The sequence below is a fragment of the Leucopleurus acutus genome, assembly GCF_964270905.1.
Source record: "Leucopleurus acutus genome assembly, chromosome: 9".
In the NCBI taxonomy this organism is placed as follows: Eukaryota; Metazoa; Chordata; class Mammalia; order Artiodactyla; family Delphinidae; genus Leucopleurus; species Leucopleurus acutus.
In genome coordinates this window covers 101,777,146-101,797,306 of record NC_139144.1, presented here as the reverse complement: position 1 = coordinate 101,797,306, position 20,161 = coordinate 101,777,146, and positions in this window count along the sequence as shown.

Sequence of the window (20,161 nt, the reverse complement as noted above, 5' to 3'; positions counted from 1 at the left end):
GAAAATAAGCCAGACACAGAAGGAAACAATTGTATGATTCCATTTATAGGAGGTACCTAGAACAGGCAAATTCAGAGACAGAAGGTAGAATAAGAGGTTACCAGGGGCAGAGGGGAGAGGGGAATGGGAAGTTAGTGTTTAATTGGGACAGAGTTGCTGTTTGGAAGGTGAAAAAGTTCTGGACGTGGAAGGTGGTAATGGCTGCACAACGTTTTGCATGTCTAATGCCACTGAATTGTGTGCTTAAAAATAGTTAAAATGGTAAATTTTATGTATGTTTTACCATAAAAAACTTTAACAATGACAACAACACACTCTGCAGACCTTTACAGATAAGGAAACTTTGATGTAGAGGGTTAAGAATTTGCCCAGGATTATCCAACTAGGAATTTGCAGTCAGGATCCAAACTTAGATTCTGTTTGGCTCCATTTTATCTACTTCGTGTTATCTGCTGGTCTCCTGGATGATTGAAGACAGATTGGTTCCAAGAAGAGTGAGTTTATTTGAATCAATCAGAGAGTTATATTTAGAAGTAGATAATTGTAGGTTTATGGGATCTGATGCCCTAGACAAACTAAAAGATGTCTTTGTGGATTTCTTTTCAGCTGGAGTTGTAGTAGTGTGCGCTCTGGGGGCAGTACAGATTTTGAGAGTGTGGTCTTTGGAGTCACGTTGCTTGGGTTCCAGTTCCCGAACTGCCAGTTTGTGTCACGTCACGTTGCCCTTGATGTCTAAGTTCCCTATCTGTAAATTGGTGGTCCTAATGATAACTACTCATTCCATAAGGTTGTTGAGAGGATTAAATTAGTTAATACATGTGAAGCTCTTAGAACTACAGCTGGCACAAATTGTTTGATAAGTGATTCTTAGTTATTGCACTAATATTGTTTATAAGAGTTGATGTACTTTCTCATTCATGGAACTAAACACTTCCCAAGCTTAAGTATGTGCTTAGAACCTGTATGTGAAGAAAACGGCGCCACGTACGCTTTTCATTTCTGTTTACTTCGAATTATGTATTGATTAAAAACAGGTTATATGTGTTCAATTTAAAATACTGAAAACAACGTAGACGTTTATATAGTGAAAACTTTCTTGATCCCTGTAACCCCATTCCCTACCCTTAACAGTTTGCTGTATATTCTTCCCAAACTTTCCAGTGTATTCGTATGAATATATATTAATACACGTATTTTACAAAAACAGTATCAAGTTATTTTGTTATGAAACATCTTTTTAGGTCAATGCAGAGATCTGTTTCATTTTTAAAAGCTTGCTATTTCTTTAAAGCTTGCTATGTGGTCAACACTGTTTTAAGTGCTTTCATTTATTTTACACAGACACTAATAACAAGAGATGGAGAGCTTAGGTAACTTGGTAGAGTACGGATTTGAATTTGGGCTTCAAAGCCCTGATTTCTCAGCCTGGGGTGTGTGTGTGTGTGTGTTTGTTCTTTGTTTTCGTAAGGCCCTCGAGTTACCCATGATTTTAGCATTTCTTAAAAGAGTTGTAAAACAACAACACATACCCCAAAAGAATATGCAAGGCAACTGGATGTGGCCTGCCAAGCCTCAAAGCACTTAACCATGTGGCTGTTTGCAGAAGTTTTCTGCCCTCTGCTCTAAGCTCTCAGGCTGTTTTGTTATATGGGATACGCAGTATGCCGGCTTCTGTGCCGTCATGCAGTGAACCAGCCGTCTGTGTGGACGTTGTGCTCTCCCCGCAAGGAGGGAACATCCTTATGTAGCTTTGAACATTTGTGTGATGGCTTTCTATAGGGAGAATTGCTGGTTCAAGATTATGCACATTTCAAGTTTTAATAGATGTTGCCAAATCACTTTCTAGAGAGGTATCCATTTTTTAGTGTGCAAAATCAACTTTATTGAAGTGTAGTTTATATACATGAAAATGCACGTATTTGAAGGGCACAGTTTGAAGAGTTTTGACAATTGTAACCATCTGTGTAACTGTCACCTCAATCAAGATATAACCTTGCTATCATTTCAGAGTTCTTTTATGCTCCCAACTGCCAATCAGATTTCTCCTGTTCAAGAATTTCACATGAATGGAATTACGCAGAGTATACATTTTTGTGACTGGCTTCTTTGATCCAGCGTGTTTTTGGGATTTACGTATGTTGTTGCTTGTTTCAGTAGTTTCTCTTTATTTCTCAGTAATATTCCATTGTGTGAATATCCTATGTTTTCTTCATTTACCTGTTGATGGGTCTGTGTCCCGTTTTGGCTCTTATTAGTAAAGCCTCTGTGACCATTTGGGCAAGCCTTTTGTGGACATATCTTCTACTTTCTCTTGGGTAAATATCTTGTAGTTGGACTGTGGGGTCATGTGGTAAATATTGATTTAATTTTATGAGAAACTGCCAGACCATTTCACCAAGCGATTGTCCTGTTTTGCGTGGAGTTAGGGTTGAGTTGTTTCCATGTGGGAGCTGTGGTTTCTCCACATTTTTGCTGAGTCTTCACCCATGTCCCGTGTTGCTGTCATTTAAGTCGCTGGCCTCTGAGCGCTGAGTATCTTATCGTGGTTTTAATTTGCATTTCCCAAGTGATCAGTGATGTTGGACATCTTTTCACGTGCTTATTGGCCATTTGTATGCATTTTTCGGTCAAGCCTTTTGTCTATTTAAAAAATTGGGGTGTTTGCCTCATTGAGTTGTAAGAGGTCTCTGTGTATTCTGGGTGCACATTCTCTGTCAGATGTATGTGTTGCAAATGTTTTCTCCTTAATTTTCTACTTTGATTTTGTGTTTTTGACAATATATAGATCAAGTTAGATAATAGTACTAGAAGCGTAATTGTTTAAATTCAGTTAAATTGTGTGAAAACAAATTCATTCTTAATCCACAAATCATTTAGTTCTTGGTATAACAAAATGTCTTGTGTTTGCAGAAACATGGACATTAAAAGGATATTATTTATAATGATGGTATTAGGTGTGTGGCATGAGGAATTTTAAAATTAAGCTAACTAGTTTTGAAAGTGATAATATTTAGTAATTCTTTAAATTATCATTTTGGGTAATTTGGACCTTTTCATTTATTAGTGAGTTAACATTTTTCTTACATTTTTTTTCTTCAGAGGATAAATGGGGATAGTAAAAGTGACTTTGATCTTAGACTCTGGTAATGTAGAAGTGATGATAAGATTGCCAGACTTCGTTTACCTATTTTGATAGTTAAGTAAATTTTTTCCTATATAATCAGATGGCTTTTCAGAGTATATACTTGATTTGTGGACTGTTTTATTTCTGAAGAGTATCAGTTCTTTTGCTCAACAGCTAATTTACTCCCATAATAATTTTTAGTTTTTCTTCATTATTCAAGTAATACACGATACCTCCTTTTCCCTGTTAAATAAAGGAGAAAAAAAAAAAAGCAAGCATTTGGGCTTCTGCTGGGTGTCATATGCCTCTGCAGGTGGTCCCGTCCTTGCCCAGCTCAAGTCTTCCATGGCTGTCATCAATTCCATGGGAAACTCCTGAAGCTAGTGTTGCAGGCTGGCTACAGAACAGCCCTACCTCTTTCAACTAGTCTCACCTCTGATAGTTTTCTTCTACTTTTCCTCTGTTGAGCTCAACTGGTCTTCTTACTTGTCTCCAGGAAGCCTCACATGGAGAGTCTGTGCTCTGTCCTCTTTCCGCAGTGTCTTCCATACTATTTTAGCATCTGAAGATGCTGTTTAGCCTGTTTGGCTCAGAACGCCCTATCCCCCTCTCCCAACCAAACTAGACAGCTTCTCTCCTGCTTCGAGGGAAATGCCCAGCAGTTCTCTTGTGTTTTTCTCTTTCCCTCTCCCCTTGACTTTAAGCTCTAATTTACACGTCTGCATGGTAGAGGTTAGAAAAGGGTTCTGGGACTTCCCTGGTGGCCCAGTGGTTAAGAGTCTGCCTGCCAATGCAGGGGACACAGGTTCGATCCGTGGTCTGGGAAGATCCCACATGCCGCGGAGTAACTAAGTCCGTGAGCCACAACTACTGAGCCTGCGTTACACAACTACTGAAGCCTGCGCACCTAGAGCCCGTGCTCCGCAACAAGAGAAGCCACCGCATGAGAAGCCCGCGCACTGCAACGAAGAGTAGCTCTCGCTCAGCGCAACTAGAGAAAGCCCGTGTGCAGCAACATACACCCAACGCAGCAAAAATAAATAAAAATAAATATAAATAAATAAATAAATAAATGTTTTAAAAAGAAAAAGTACCTTCCTTTAAAAAAAAAGGGTTCTGTACATAGTAGATAGAAATAAAATTTTGTGAAATTGATTTAGGGCCAGAGTCCTGAAAACTTGAGGCTCTCTTCTTCAGCAGTAACTCAGTAAATAGTGATTTAAATAGCACCCCGACCCTTTAAAGCAGAGACTTCAAGAGTCTGTCTCAGGTGAGTTTTTCGGCTGTTCTGTGTATCACCCAGTGAGCTTTGCTACCTGCTGTCAGGTACTATTATACAATTTTAATTTATATCCCTAGTATACTCTTTTTTTTTTTTTTTTTTTGCGGTATGTGGGCCTCTCACTGTTGTGGCCTCACCCGTTGCGGAGCACAGGCTCCGAACGCGCAGGCTCAGCGGCCATGGCTCACGGGCCCAGCCGCTCCGCGGCATGTGGGATCCCCCCGGACCGGGGCACGAACCCGCGTCCCCTGCATCGGCAGGCAGGCTCCCAACCACTGCGCCACCAGGGAGGCCCTATATCCCTAGTATACTCTTGACTAAAGTTAGAAAGCTTGAGAAACTCTGATCATGGAAAAAAGTGAGAACATAAAATAATGATTCTGCAAATTCATCTCAGGATGATCTCTATCCCTCTGTTGCTTTTATGCGAGCTAAATGCATGCTGTCGTACATAGCATGTCAAGATGTTTCTAGTAGGTTTAAAAAGTGTCAAAAAGACAAAACGTCATGACTTTTATCCGTTTTAGTGCTTTGGTTTTTGTTACTGAATACCATCTGAGAAGTGCTTTATAAGCAAAACACAAAAATTTAAGAAAGCTAGTTGATTTTCTTTAAACAGGGAAAGAATTCCAATCATTATTAAAGCAACTTTTATTTGTCTTTGATGCCATTGCCTATAGTGAAATTTCACTGTATGCTATTCATAGGTACATGAATACCTACTGTGTGCTTACAAATAATGGAACTAACTACTGTTTATTGTGAACTTGCCCTTTGCCTAATATACATGCAGCCTGTAAACCAAACATTTTACTATTGAAATTTGTTGAAGTCATGCATTTTAATTACTTTAAAAAACCGTATAGTATTTGCTAAATGAGAAAATAATTATCTGTTCTTTGAATATTATAAAAGATTCTATAAGATGAACTTCATAATCTTTTTATTTTTTGAACTTCATAATCTTTTAACAGTATGATGTTATATAGGTAGACAGTATAATATTATTAGGTAGACAAAAGCTACGGTGTGAGTATCCTTATTCATAAAATTCTGATCTAAAATGTTTCTGTATTCAGATTATTTAATAGTGTAAGCAAAATTTGCAAAATTATTTTTTAAATCTCTAATGGGTACCATGAGATAAATTACCGTGCAGAGGATTTATTGGTCAGAAAAGGTTGGGAAATGCCCTTCTAGAGTAATCAGTAAGGACTTTTAAATGGCAGAAATGTTGCTTGAACAGGCTTAAAGGAAGGAGAGGATGAATTGTTCTCCGTGCCCCGTAAGTAATTTTGCCTCTTCAGAGAATATTTGTCTGCCTGAAATACAGAGCTCAAGTTAGCTATGGAGAAGATATTTTAGAGGGTGCCTTCCCACTGGCAGCTGGATATTGTGCAAAGAACACAGACTCTAGGCTAGGCTCTGCCGTTAAACTAGTTGTGTTTCCTTGGCAAGTAGCTTTCGTGGATCTCCACTGCTAAATGACCGAGGTGAGCAAACTGAGCAACTTGTGGTTATTGAGGATCTACCTTGTGCCTTCAAAGAGGATATCTGTGTCTCTGTTTCACAGATAAAGAAATAGGGACTTGGTGAAGGTAAATAACGTGCTTAAATTCATGCAACCAGGAGGACCAAGATCCCTTTGAGAATAGGCTTTTGCTGCTTCTAGGGTCCTGTTTAGCTCGAATACTGAGATGCTTGCTAGGTGCTTGGCTTCTGTTAGCCACTTAGATCTGTTTCTCTGGAGAGTTTGAGAAATAGTGGACTTGAGTTCACATTACTATCGCAGGTAATTGCCGTGCTCCCTGGCTGGCATTTAATTGCGTTCTATGCATTTCTCCCAAATTCCTTTACCAGTTCATCAATTCATAAAACATCTAATGCTGATTATAAGCCTATTTTTTCCTCTTTTTTGCCTCTGCATGATAGGCATAATAGCACCTAAGTCTTTTAGGACTATGATATATCTGACTAAACTCACTTTCTAAACAATCAAATTGGGATATTGTGATTTATAATAAGTTTATATTTGCTCTTTGTCCTGTTTCTGGCACGGAGCTCCTAAGTAAAACCCTTGGAATTTTCTAAGGGTTAAGAGTGATAAGGGTGTTTCTTGCTATTTGTAACCAACCCCTTTCAGCCACACCTGAGTTTATGCTAAGAGGTGACTTCTGGAAAACACCTAAGGATGGGGGCTGGTTTGCTAGGAAACCAACCTTGAGATTAGAGGGTTGGAACTTTCAGACACCACCACCCCCCTCCAACCTCTGGGGAGGGGAGAGGGGCTAGAAATGGAGTTCAGTCACCGGTGGCCAATTATTTAATCAACCAACCTTGCCTGTTTAATGAAGCCTCCATAAAAACTCAAAGGGACAGAGTTCGGGTAGCTTCCGGGTTGGTGGACACATGGAGATTCAGGAAGAGTGGTAGGCCCGGAGAGCGTGGAAGCCCCGTGCCCCTTCCCACGTGCCTGGCCCTATGCACCTCGTCGGTTTGGCTGTTCCTAAGTTATATTCTTTTCTAATAAGCTGGTAATCTGTTTTCCTGAGTTCTGTGAGCAGCTCTAGCAAATTAATTAATGAAAACCTATCTCCAGGTAGATAGTGTCAGATTTGAGTTGAAGTGTAGGATACCCAGCTAGTGTTGCAGAGAACTGCTTGGTGAAGGGAAAAACTCCACATGTTTGGTGACCGGGAAGTGTCAGAAATGTACTCTTCAGAGAATATTGTGTGTAATGTAAATGAAAACTATCATAACATTACTCTTTGTACAGATCTGCACTGGCAAGTTCATACTTACTATTTCCCACTTTTTCCTATAGAATTTACTCTTGTAGTTAAAGAAATAAAATAGTTTTTCTTTACTATTAGTCTGGTGTCACTTGTTATCCCCTAACAGCATATAACTAAATGGCTCGCTGTACCATAGAGTTTCCTAGAATAGATATTTCCTCAAACTATTTATTGGTGCCTCAGTCTTCACCCATTAAGGCTGTTCAAATAAAGGGTGAGATACTCTCTTCCTTACCCTTGAGAAAGAGACATTCTATTACAACTTTTAAATCTAGATTACCAAACAAAAAGTCATGTCTTTTCTGTGCCCAGAGTCTAAAATTCCTAAATGTTAAGGCACTCATTTTAGCCCCCTCCTTTTCTTTTACCATAGGAAGTGCTGGGATTGAAGTCTTTTTCCTGCCTAAAAACCTCAGTGTTAGTGTGGTAATTGCAGAGAGGTGACTGCAGGGATTGTACAACTGGTTTCCCTGTAGTTGGTGGATTCTTTATAGCATTTCCATAGTTATTTGGAGACTCAAAATATTTTTTCTCAGGGCTTAAGTATTTGTGGTAAGTGATGTTATAGTAATAAAAGAGACAATATACTTTGGTAACAAATACTGAAAATATCATTGATTGTAAATAGTACTTGAAGAGTTGGACATTTTCTAGTACCTCAGCAATGTATTTATATTGATATTTGTCATGAACCTTAAGTATAGGAAAATCATGAAAAGACTTATAGCTCATCACTGTCCCTACCTCCTATACTTCCATGTTGGCCCAAAACTACTACTGTTTTTAGCAAGAGAATGACTTTCAGAGCGGAGATGAGCCTAAGGAGTTTCTGAAGGGTTTCTGAGGAGTTCTGTCGTCCATGGGCTAAATAAATGGCACTTGCAAACATTTTTACCCCCTTGTGGTGTACACCATACTCACCAAACTCCAGTGCTGAAACTACCAGGTAAAGGTTAGTTGGTTGTAGGATGCCTGGAAATTCTGAGAGGTTCTGTAAGTGCTTTGGGATTAGTAGTTTGAACTACCAAGTCCTTTTTATGATTCTGTCTTCAGAATATAGAGGGAATTGTGTTTTGTTTGGGGGTTAAGATACAAGGTCGGTGTCTCAGGCAACAATAGTATGTTGGCAGAATTGCCCATGGAGAGTTTCTAGGAAGATTCCGTATCATAAATACCTCCTCTTTAGGTCCAAAAGCAGCCCATCTTTCCTCTAGTATGCGAACAGCTCACTGTTCTTCTGTTGAGCACAGAGTTGTTTGTTTGCACTTAGGGGCCAATGCTATATGGAAAACGCTGAGCTCTGGAATCACTCTGCGTGGCGAAATAGTGTCAAGGATGTGCAGAGCAGGCTGTGGGGACAGCAGATTCCTGTCACCTATTTATGCTCACTTAGGTAACTTGTTGTTTGGAATGATGGGTAGATCCCTTGTATTTACCTAAAGTGAGTTTCTCTTAAAATTTTGCCAGTATATCAATATGTTGTTAAATTTGTACTAGGTTGGCTTATTTGAGGTATAAGATTTAAAATAGACTTCCTATAAGGAAGAAAGGCTGTCATCAGACTTAACCTACCTTTTCATTCTTTTGCCTATATCAAAAGGAGTGTTGAAGAAATAATATGTATCCCATGTCCCATCCTTGAATTACAATGAGTTGTGTATCATAGTTTTAGTTTCAGGTACATCAGTCTTTGTTCTATTTCCCCTCCAACAGTGTCTCAGTAAACTGAGTATATACCCAACAAAATGAGAGGATTTAGCTTATAAAATAGGTTTCATACAGTTTTGAAAGAAAACTTTACCCTCTAGATGCCAATTTAGTTAATCTGTTTTATCTGTTGTCCAAGCAAACTATTTATAACCTTTATGATAGTTCAGTTTTCCACTTGGTGTAAATTTATATGCCATTTCTTTTCTAGGACGGGTCTGTGAATGGATAGAACTTTCGAATAAACACAGGAATGCTGGTCTGTAGACTCCGTATTGAACTATTGAACTTAGGAGTTTAGTTTACTCTTCTGCTGGAAGGAAAATGATCTTATTTTTGTAGAAAATACATTACTGCAGAGTCTACTCATTTTTGCTGAAACAATCCAGTTAATGTTTTCTATCATTCACCTAAGATTGCCACATTACTGTAATTTTCCTGTGCCTTTTAACACGACTGTGCCTTTTTAGCACTACTTAAACCAGGGCTACAAATGTGATATGGATTTTTTTCTCCCTTATTTTCCCTTATCACTAGTCAGGGGCACATGTGTTTCCTAAAAACTTCTTGAATACAATTGCTGTTTATAATGCTTTCTCACCTGTAGTCGTGTCCACTGAAGTTTAGGCGCTAAGGTGCCTTTTGTATCTTGCAAACTTGTGTCTGTCACAGGATTTAGCACTTTCAGAATGTTTCATAGATTCATATTGACTGGTTGATAATACCTCTATTCCTGGCTTTCCCAAATCCTTCAAAATGAAGTTTCAGAAGTTCCTTTTCCTTAAATTTTTGCAGGTCATTTGGGTGGACTGTTTGGGTCCAACAGTAGTGAGCTTGTTAATTTTTGTCACTTTTTTCTCCTTTTTGAATAAAAATAGAGGCATGCTAGGAAGTGAAAAGGAACAAGTTATTTATGTTTCTTTTATGCGTGTAGGGTGAAGTTTGAATATATGGGGAGTTGGTTGGGAGGATGGGGTTGTTTTAGGTAAGCAAGGGGGTCAGAAGAGTGACCATGATTGGGGGTGATTATCTTCTTAAGAGCATGAAGGGTAGGACAGATGGATGAAAACAAGCAATTTGTTTAAAAGAAATTTTGTTAATGTTAGTCCCTTAATTTGGCACAGATGTATGGCAGACTTTCTTTTGGGTTCTATAGTTGACAGTTATAGCAAAGTATCCATCATTAAATATTCTTCACATAGATTTTTGTTTGCTTTTTTTTTTTAGTTGCAAGAATGGTGATTTCTAGGCTTTCATGCTTACAGACTTGTCTTTTAGAAAATATAAGTTGAATATATGCCAGTTCAGGCTCTCTGCTAGGCAAATGAAGAGGCGGGGTATTGGGATTTCTGATTCATACGGTGTCTGGTTATACTGATGGCACTTGTTCTCCAAGCGAGCTCTGTGGGCCTCAGGGGGTCCGTGAGGTTAAAATTATTTTTGTAATAATTTTAAGATGTTATTTGCCTTTTTTTTACCGTGTTGACATCTGTACCAGTGGTGGAAAAGCAGTGGTAGGTAAGGACTGTTGGCACCTTAGCACTGAGAGTAAAAAAAAAAAAAAAGCCAGTTTTGAGAATGTCCTTGATGAAGTGAAAAAGGTTGTTAATTTTATATACTCTTGATCCTGTGCACACATCTTAATGTTCTGTGCCACAGGATGGGAATGTGCCTAAAGGGCTTCGATTGCTGCCCGAGTGTGACCTTCTTTGGGAGCTGCACTTATGGATGGAGTTCCAGGCCGCACCAGCTGCTTTTTTCATGGGGAACCATTTTCACGTGACAGAGGGGTTGACTGACAAACTGTGATTATTCCGACTTGGGTATTTGGCAGCCAGTTTTCAACGAAGTGAACCTGTGGCTTCAAGGAAAACAACTGAGCGTTATTTGTTGCTGGTGATGATGTTTGAGTTTTCAAGCAAAATTTAGAATTTTTGGAAAACTTGCATCTGTCACTGTGAGGTTGACAACTTTCCCAATAAATACTTAAAGACATCTTTGATGACATCAGTGGATTTAACAAGTATGATTTTTTGAAATATATGAACTTATGGAAAATCTGCACAACTCAGTGGACCAGTCAGTGTTTTTCATACTGAGGAAATGATATTATAAAGTCACGCATGGGTTAAAGATGCATTCAAAGGAGACAGGCCAGTGAATTTTAATGTAGCAGAGTACGAAAAGTTTATTGATACAGTTTCAGGTTCCACATTGCAACTCATCTTTTAAGAAACTGCCACTGCTTACTGAAGGGTAGTGGTTGTCTTGAGGAAAAGCACCTATGAGGTTGAGTTACAAGCTGCACTCGCCACTCTTTTCTTAAAACAGTTTTGGAGTAATATCAGAGCATGAGATTCACCATTACCTCAGAAGGCTATCCAGATACTCTTCCCTTTTCTAGTTCAGTATCTGTTTGGGAAAGGATTTTCTTTATATTCTTCAACCAGAACAACATGTTGGAACAGATTGAATGCAGAAGCAGATATGAGAATCCAGCTGTCTTCTATTAAGACAGATATTAAAGAAATTGGCCAAAATGTAAAACAGTGTCCCTCACTGATTATTTTAAAAGAAAAATAGATTTTTAAAAATAAAATGTGTTATTAACATGTAACAGGCTTGCTGTTATTTTTAAATGAATTAATGTTTTAAAACTTTCTCAGTTTAAAATTTCTAATATGCAAAATTTCAGTAGATACGCCGCATATAAACTACAGGGGTCCTGAGACCAAAATGCTTAAGAATGGTGTCTGGTGTTTTCTTTGAACATTCTACCCTCTCTCTTTGTCTGTGCTGGTAACTGCCATGTGAGTAGTTAATGTCTCAATCTGGATCTAAGTTCAAATTCTTAGTGGTCGCAGTGGCTCACGTCGGGCTTCTTATCCTCTTTTGGTCAGTTCTTCTTTCTCCTCATGAGTGCATCTGGTTTTTAAATTTGAGAATTTCTCTTGCCATCTTTTTTCTTCATTCACACTACTGTCAACCCAGTCAGAACTCTTATCACTTGATTCCTGAATTACTTCAGTACTCCAGTTGTTTCTAATATAGTTTTCAAACTTGAATGTTGAATGCAACCCCAGGGTTGACTTGACTTTATATGCTCTCTAAAAATGTACAGATATAAACTTCTTATGGTAAAACCAAAGCAAAGTTACAGATTAAACACAGACAATCAAATCGGCAACATGTATTTAATGATGCTATTTTGTTAACATGAATAGCCAATCTATTTCTTTAATTTGGCTTAATAATGCTAACACAGAGAATGGCTGTTTGCATATATGTGTTTTATAAAATGCTGTTAACTTTTATTCCTTATTTGTTCAGGATAATTAGACCTAGTGGTTAACCTGCGCTGTGACACCTAGCAATCCTTGAATGCCAGTTGAAAATTCTGTAAAGCTGTGTTGATCCTTGGAGCACTGTGGAGTTACTGAAGCCTGCATTGGATAGATATTGAATCAATTATTTTTGGAGTCTTTACTAGAAAATATTATTACATATTTTACTACTAGGTTTGCTGGTTGGTGGGAACAAAATGCAAGTTGGTGACCTCTGCATCCCACTGGCTTTGCAGCACGCACTGGGTGCTGAGCGCTTCAGCACCGGTTCCTTTGTTTGCCAACCTTACCAGACCTGCCTCACCTTACTTTCCTGTTTTTTTTTTTTTTTCCCATAGCCCTCAACGCCACGTTACATACTAAACATTTTTCTTTGTTTTTGATCGTTTCCATCTAAGTAGACTTTAAGTTCTATGAGGTCACAGATTTTTGTCTGTTTTATTCATTGCTGAGCCTTCCGTTTCTGTAAGAGTACCTAGCCATGTGTTAAATGTTCAGTAAATATTGAATGAATGAGTGAATGCATATTAACACTTCTCTTTTAAAACCCCAAACTCAGATGCCCTTCTCTTGTGTTATGTGTTTAATGCTGTCTTCCAGCTGGGGCAAAGACATGTTTCTCTGTCCATCCTAAACACAACTAAACTGGACCTGAATTGTATAGAATTGTTTGATTTCTTTGATCAGTATATGTATAATCAGTGGCACAATTACTTTCCTTGGTTCAGAGTCTGTATTTCTATTAATATAGCCTGTAAGTGTATTATCTTTTTAAGTGAACACCATCTTATAAGCTCATATGGAGATCTTTTCCCCCCTTTTTAAATTGTTCAAGTCATGTCTGAGTTTTTAAATAGTAGAATTAGATGTGGGAATTTCCCCCTCAAATTCCGTCTGTGTATATTTTTTGTTTTTTCCTATTTAACATTTTACATAGCATTTTAATTTTTAATATATCAATATTTCTGTTCTGTTTATCATTTTAAAAAGTCGATGCCTATTTTAAAAATGAATGTCTTTACATTAGGTTGTTGTATAACTTAATTCCCTTCTTTAAAAAAGAAACTTTATTTTGGAATAATTTTAGATTTCTGTAACCATGGTACATTTGTCAGAGTTAAGAAACCAGTATTATTATGTTACTGTTATAACTAAACTGGAGACTATTTGGATTTTACCAGTTTTTCTGTTTAGTCCTTTTTCTGCTCCAGGATCCAGTCCAGGACAGCAGGTCGCATTTAGCTGTCTCCTTAGTCTCTTCCAATCTGTGACAGTTTCTCCGTCTTTCCTTGTTTTCATGACCTTATTTATTGGTCAGATGTTTGGTCGAAATGTCCTTCAGTTTGGGTTGATGTGATGTTTTCTAGCGATGACTGAAGTGAGAGGTTGTGAGGTTTGGGGAAAGAATACGACTGGGGTGCGGTGCTGGTCTCAGCGCACATCGGGGTGCAGGTGGCGGGTGATCTAACCGTAGCAGGGGTGTCACTGGTTTCTCTGCTGGGACGTCCCCTTCCCCTCCCTGGATTCTGCTTTGAAAGCGACTCACCTGGGAAGGGACTAGAGCTCCATGCGTGGGCTCGGGAAGTGTGCGCATGGATTTTGGAATTCGTGTAAGAAAGACTTGCCCCTCCGCCCCCATTTACTTGTTTATTTAATCACTTCTTTCTCTCATAGACTCATGGATACTTATTTTATTAGTTCGGTTATAATACCGTTGTGATTTAGTTTGCTGCTCAAATTGCTCCAGCTTTGGCCCCTGGGAGTGCCTTCAGTTTGGTTCCCGTCCTTTCATGCTCTCGGCATTCCCTTCCTGCTACAGGCTTTTCTCCTATTTTCCCCGTCCCAGCCCATGAGCTGGCCGTTATTCCAGAGCCCGGCTTCCTTGTGCGGGTAGTGGGATTCAGGAGGGAAAGATGTGGGCGCTGGGGGTCCTGGTGGGGGTCCTGCTCCTGGGCTCTGTGGGCGGTGCCTGGAAGCCCACACGTGTCTGCTCACCCAGGGATGCACGCGAGTCTCTCTGCGCCTGTCTGCGTGTGTATGAAAATAGAAGAGTTCACGCGGCTGTGTCTGACTCTAGTCCATCACCACCTCTTGCTTATTTGGCCCTGGTACCCGTGAGAAAGCTTAACTAGAGGACAGTGTTTCTGTCCAGTTCTTTTTGTCTTTAGCCTTCCTCTGTCCAGTCAGAGCACAGATTTCCAAAGTTTCCTAGGTTGGCTCCTTTTCTCCCCACCCGTTTCCATGGGCTTATCTCATGTGGTTTTAATATACCTCAACTCATTGTGTGGTCTGTATTCCTTCCTGAGATCCCCTGACATCCTGTTTTGGTTTTATTTACTTGCATACAGTCTGTCATTTAAGAAAATGACTTTTCACATTGATTTGTTGTCTAACTTAACTTTTTAATATGCATATCGCATCCTGATCGCCCTCACCTGCTGTTGGGTGATGGTAGCCAGGACTTACATGGTGTAGTGCCTGCTCTGACAGGTGCTGTCCTGCGGCCTTACATCCTTACATGAGTGGACTTCTCAGGACAACTCTGTGACGAGGACGTTCCTCACAGCATGCGGAGAGGGAGGAACCAAAAGGTTTGGGAACTTGACCAGGTTCACACACAGCTGGTCCTGGGAGAACTGGAGTCCAACCCAGGGAGGCTGGCTTTGCAGGCTGTGCTCTTGCCTTTGTTTAAGTTGTGGATAGGACTTAGGATTTAATAGGACCAGATGCCATCTTGTTGGTTTATTGTTGGGACTTAGTTTGGAGTGGAGAGCGCTGCTGCCCACGGTCTCTGCCCCGTGTCCATGACAGGTGTTGTTAATCGCCAGAGCGCCCTTCCTGCTGAGCCAGAGCATGGCCAGCCTGGAGTGGGTCGCTGTAAGGTTCAGGGTGGTGACATGCAGTGGAGTCTGCTTGTCCTCGCGAATCCCGAATGGAGGAAGCAGGCAGCAGCCCTGTGCGCTTGCCTCCTTGGGCCCCTCACTCCTAGTCTCCTTCTCATGGGGGTGTTTTCCATAAAGCCCCTCAGGCGTAAGACCTACTTCTCTTAGGTTATTAATTTTTATCTCTTACCAAGAGTTACATCTACAGGTCTCTCTTAAGTTTTCCTAACCCTAACCCTTAGCCTTACCCGCAGAATCTTATTTACCATTAATTTCCTTTTGAGTTTATTAAAGCAGTGGATCTTAACTTAAAAAAGTAAATGAAATCGGTAAATGTGACTAACAGCTGCCCTCAAAGCATTTTAAATATAAAAGCACTATTGAAGATTGGTGATTTTTCAAAATTGGCAATTTCAGTTAGGGAAGGACATCGAGATTGCAATCATTATTACTTAAATGTTGTTAAATTTGGATTTTACCTTCCTTAGTCTGATCTTCAGTTTAGAGTCAAAGTTGATGCTGTTGACTTAGTTGAGAAGGATAAGTAGTACATGTAATTTATTTTTTAGTTTTCTTCAGACAAGTAGAAGCAGAACTCAGCAAGACTAGTAGATGGCGAGTGCCTTGATTTGGCAAATCCTTTAGGAATGAAAAACCTTTAAAGAAGGGCATAAAGTGCACTGAAAATGCCTAGGGCATTTTTTTTTTTTTTAATTCCTCAATCATTGGCAACTGAGTAAGGAGGGGCAGGAATGTTACCTTATTTCGGAAAAGACCCCTTACAAGTAGACTAGAGTTGGACTTGATGGAGAAGAATGCTGATTCCTGTGCTGTGTGGTCCAGTCACTGGAGGTAGAGAGGTGTGTCTTGGGGTCACCAGGGCCGTCCAAACCCAGGGCAGGGGCGGAGCTCCTCACCACGTGGGAGTGGAGCCGATGCTGTTGACCATGAGGAAAAAGGGCTCGAGAACCTGTCTTCTGTTCACTCAGGCATTGTTTTGTATATAATCTCAATATTAAAACGATACCTCAGACCCCTTCTGTGTCTCATGTGGCGGAAAATCTAATCCAAACTGGTTTAAGCAAAAGAGAGGGAATTCTTTGGCTCACATAACTGAACAGTTGTGGAGTTGGTTTGGCAAAGCACGCCTGGTCAGGGCTCAGTGATGGGACTAGAGTCCATTTCTTGGCTTTGGGTGTTTTTTCTTTTTCTCTTGTTGACTGTTCTTTGCAGGCTCTCCTCTTGCGGTTACAGTTGGCTTCCAGCGATTCTTCAGGCAGCATGTTTCCAGGTTCAAACCTAAGTGGAAAGGGTGAGCATTCTTGACCTTGCAGGGAACCTCCTGAGACTTTCACATCTGGTCGTGTATTCATCCCAGCACTGGTCACTACAGGGGCTGTGGGCCAGGGCCTCGGGCTGCCTACCATGGAGGTGGCAGTCCTTAGAGAAGGGTGGGTGCAAAGTTCCCAGAGAAGGTGAACTGATGCAGGGCGGCAAAAACAGTTTGAGTTTGGTTGATTCATAAGTAAGCCTCTGGACTGTATAATTTTCCTTTATTTTATTTACATGTTTGTGATCCTGTAAAACTTTACTACATTGTATTAAGGTTTGGATGGTTCCCTGCCATAACCTGGTTTGTCTTTGAATTAAAGCATAACTGTTGTTTTGGTTTCACTGTATACAGGTAGACTTGAGCTATAACCTGTTTTGAATAAGAGAAGCTGTTTTTTTCCTGGATAAAACTCGTGCCATTTCACCTATGAAACTAAACAAATCTTTTGAGTGAGAAATTTAAAAATTGGATTTTTCACAAATCCCCATGCATTTAGTAGCAAGTCATTTTAATGTTTCTTTTTGCTAATAATGTATGAGTATTCCAAGCTGTATCATAATACTTACTGGGCTGTGATAGTGGGAAATAGTCAGAAGAGCTGGTTTGTCTGCCTTCAGGGTGGGAAGGAGCGGGGGAGCTCACCTTTGAAGGCCTGAAGTCTGCACGCAGGGCCTGAGAGGTGGGTGAGCCTGCCGGTGTCTGCTGTTCGCACCCAGCTGTGGGGTAGGTGATGCTACCCCAGTTGTTTGGATGAGGTCTCTCAGGCAATATCAGCTTCCCTAAGGAAGACCCAGAGGCTCCAGGTTTTGTAAGGCGGCGGGACCACAGGGTCCTGACAGCCCCTGAGACTCATCTCCTCCCGGGTTTGTCGGTGGTGGGGTGGGGTGACTCCTCCTCCCTTCCCGCACTGAGCACGGCAGCCACCCTTCCTTTCATACCTTGTGGCACAGCGGTTCATGATCAGCGCATGTAGACCTGCCTTTTGTTTGTTTTTAAATCTGTTTGCCAGGCACACAGCCTGCGATTTTACAAATGGAGAAAAATTGTTCTTGAGACTGAGGAACTTCCAGTGGGGGTGAAGTGGGGTGAAGAAGGTGAAGATGTGATTTTAATACGTTGTGAATGCTGTGACAGTCGGAGGCAGTTTGTCTTATGTAAAACATCCTTCTGATGGTGCCTTAAATTTTGTTATTTTTTTCCATGGATCTGCCTGTTTATCCCTATACTTTTAAACAACAGTCTGTACAGTTTCATTTCTTATCCTAATTCGGAGGTCATGATTCTTATATTTTGATAATTTCCCCTAAATGAATCACTGTCCTTTTTTCTTTTCTTTTCTATTGTGTATATTTACCAGATCGTTCTGTAGCTTAAAACCTTCACTTACTTACTTCTTTATTTGGAGGAACTTTGTGAAGTTTATAAACGTGGAAACGTATCCTTTCATGCCCTCTTACAGAGAGGTTGGTTCCAAATCAACTTTGAAGTGTTTTGTCATTGATGGAGCGACTTGTTAGTTTAGTGTAACAGCTTTGGTTTTGTCCTGACATACTTTTCCAGAGGTGTTGATACTAACGGTAGAAACACATAGAAGGTATTACAGCGTGTTAGACACGGAGGGTTCCAGTGGAAAACATGAAGTGCTAACTATTGAAATGACACCTCTTCACCACGACATAAAAAATGCACCTTAAAAATACCCGTGTTGCATATCAATGAAAACGAAAGCCGTGTTCCCAGTGCAGGTTTTTATCAGGCATGGTGGTGCCGCCTCCCAGGACCATGAAGTTGTGGAAGCAGCAGATGGGACTAGTTGTGATGAGTTTCTGAGCTAATGCAACAGATCATCCCTTTTATCTGATTCCTCTCCTTTCTAGCTAGGCCTTTGAAGTGCTAAGTGTCTGAAAATAATTTGCATAGAATTACCTGAGCTCATCTGTTAACTAACCAGCAGATGTGAAAGCAAAAAACTGCCACATAGTCGTTTTTAGAATAAAGCTCCAGGCTCTCCCTAACTTTGGCGTCTTTTTGCCCGGCCTCACCGTCTTCCTAACTTCTTCCCCGCTTTCTGTGTTTCCGCCAAGTTGGGATGGGCTGTGGGGTTTAGTCTTCTCAGCTCTGAGGACTGTCATCTTTGTTCCACTCAGCACCCCAGGCAAGGTCGCACTTTGAAGCTTTTATGGGACTCAGTCCTATCTCTGTGATCTCATTGAACTGTCTTTATCTTAAGTTCAACTGTCTTTATCTTAAGTTCTGAAATCTCTTCATTCTTCTCATTCCCTCGATTCTTGTAATTTGGGCTCTTTACCTAATTTGGGGTCCACCTTTGTTTGCAGGGTCGGCTGGCGGCCCCTCGCCGCCCTTACAGCCCCGAACCCAGCTGGCTCCTGCTCTTACCTGAGCCCCTTCGGTTCTCTCTTTGCCTTTGAAACCCGGCTCAACTTTTAAGGTTGAGTGGTCACCTTGCTGCCATCCTTCTGCAGCTCCTTGCTTGTGTCTCCCACCCTCAGCCCCGGTACTTTTGAATATTTATCTCATATTGTAAAGTCCGTTCCTTTAGGCCTTCTTAGGTCAGTTATAAGCGTCGCAAGGGCAAGTTCTGCGTTTCATTCATCTTTGTATATTCATTGCCTGATTCTTACTAGTCATTAATTACGTGCTTTCTTTGCCCCTCTCTCAGCTTCAATAATCCACCATTTGTATTCTCTTTCGTGGTTTGGTGGTGGAATATTCGTACAGAAAGTTACCACTGACCTCTGGGTTCCTTTTCTTTCCCTAATTCCTCTCCTTAGGCAATTTTCTCTATGCCCGAGGGCTCTATGTAAGCAGGTACATGAAACCCTACTCAGTTATTCAGGCCAGAAAACCATCTTCCCCATATTGAAATCCTTGCCATGTTTGCTCTCAAGTGACTCTTTTTTTTCATTTTTTTTTTTTTTTTTTTTTTTTTTTTTGCGGTACGCGGGCCCCTCACTGCCGCGGCCTCCCCCGTTGCGGAGCACAGGCTCCAGACGCGCAGGCCCAGCGGCCATGGCCCACGGGCCCAGCCGCTCCACGGCATGTGGGATCCTCCCGGACCGGGGCACGAACCCGCGTCCCCTGCACTGGCAGGCGGACTCTCAACCACTGCGCCACCAGGGAAGCCCTCAAGTGACTCTTGAAATCATTTCCTTTCTCTCATCACTGGTGTCGTTGAAGAAGCTGCGTCGTCTCTTGTCTAGGGACAGTCCCGCCTTCCAGTCTCACCTGGCCTCACCTTTGCCTTTTACTCTCTTCCAGCCCCTCCTGCCGCTGCACTGCAGTCAGCTGGGCTTTCCAGAGTGTAAATCTTACCCCTGCCCCTTTACTTAAAACACTCTATGACTTTCCATTGCACTTAGATAAATTAAAGCACAAATCCCTAATGTGGCACCTTTGCACCATCCGATAGAGGAATGTCCTTCTAATCTTTTGAAGATACAAGTACAGTTTTAACACTTTGATGAACAAATGTTCTGGAAGAGGACACTCGTTTAGACTCTGTGGTGTGAACTGGACATCCGGTGGACTGCAGACTGAGCCCACATTGTACATAACCGGCTTCCAGAGCCTCTGCAACCACAGATGGGGCGGAAGGGGGTCCCTGCCTTCCTTCTCCTCTGGCTAGCAGAGGAGCCCCCATGGGAGGAAAGGTGGCCCGAGGCAGAGACACAGA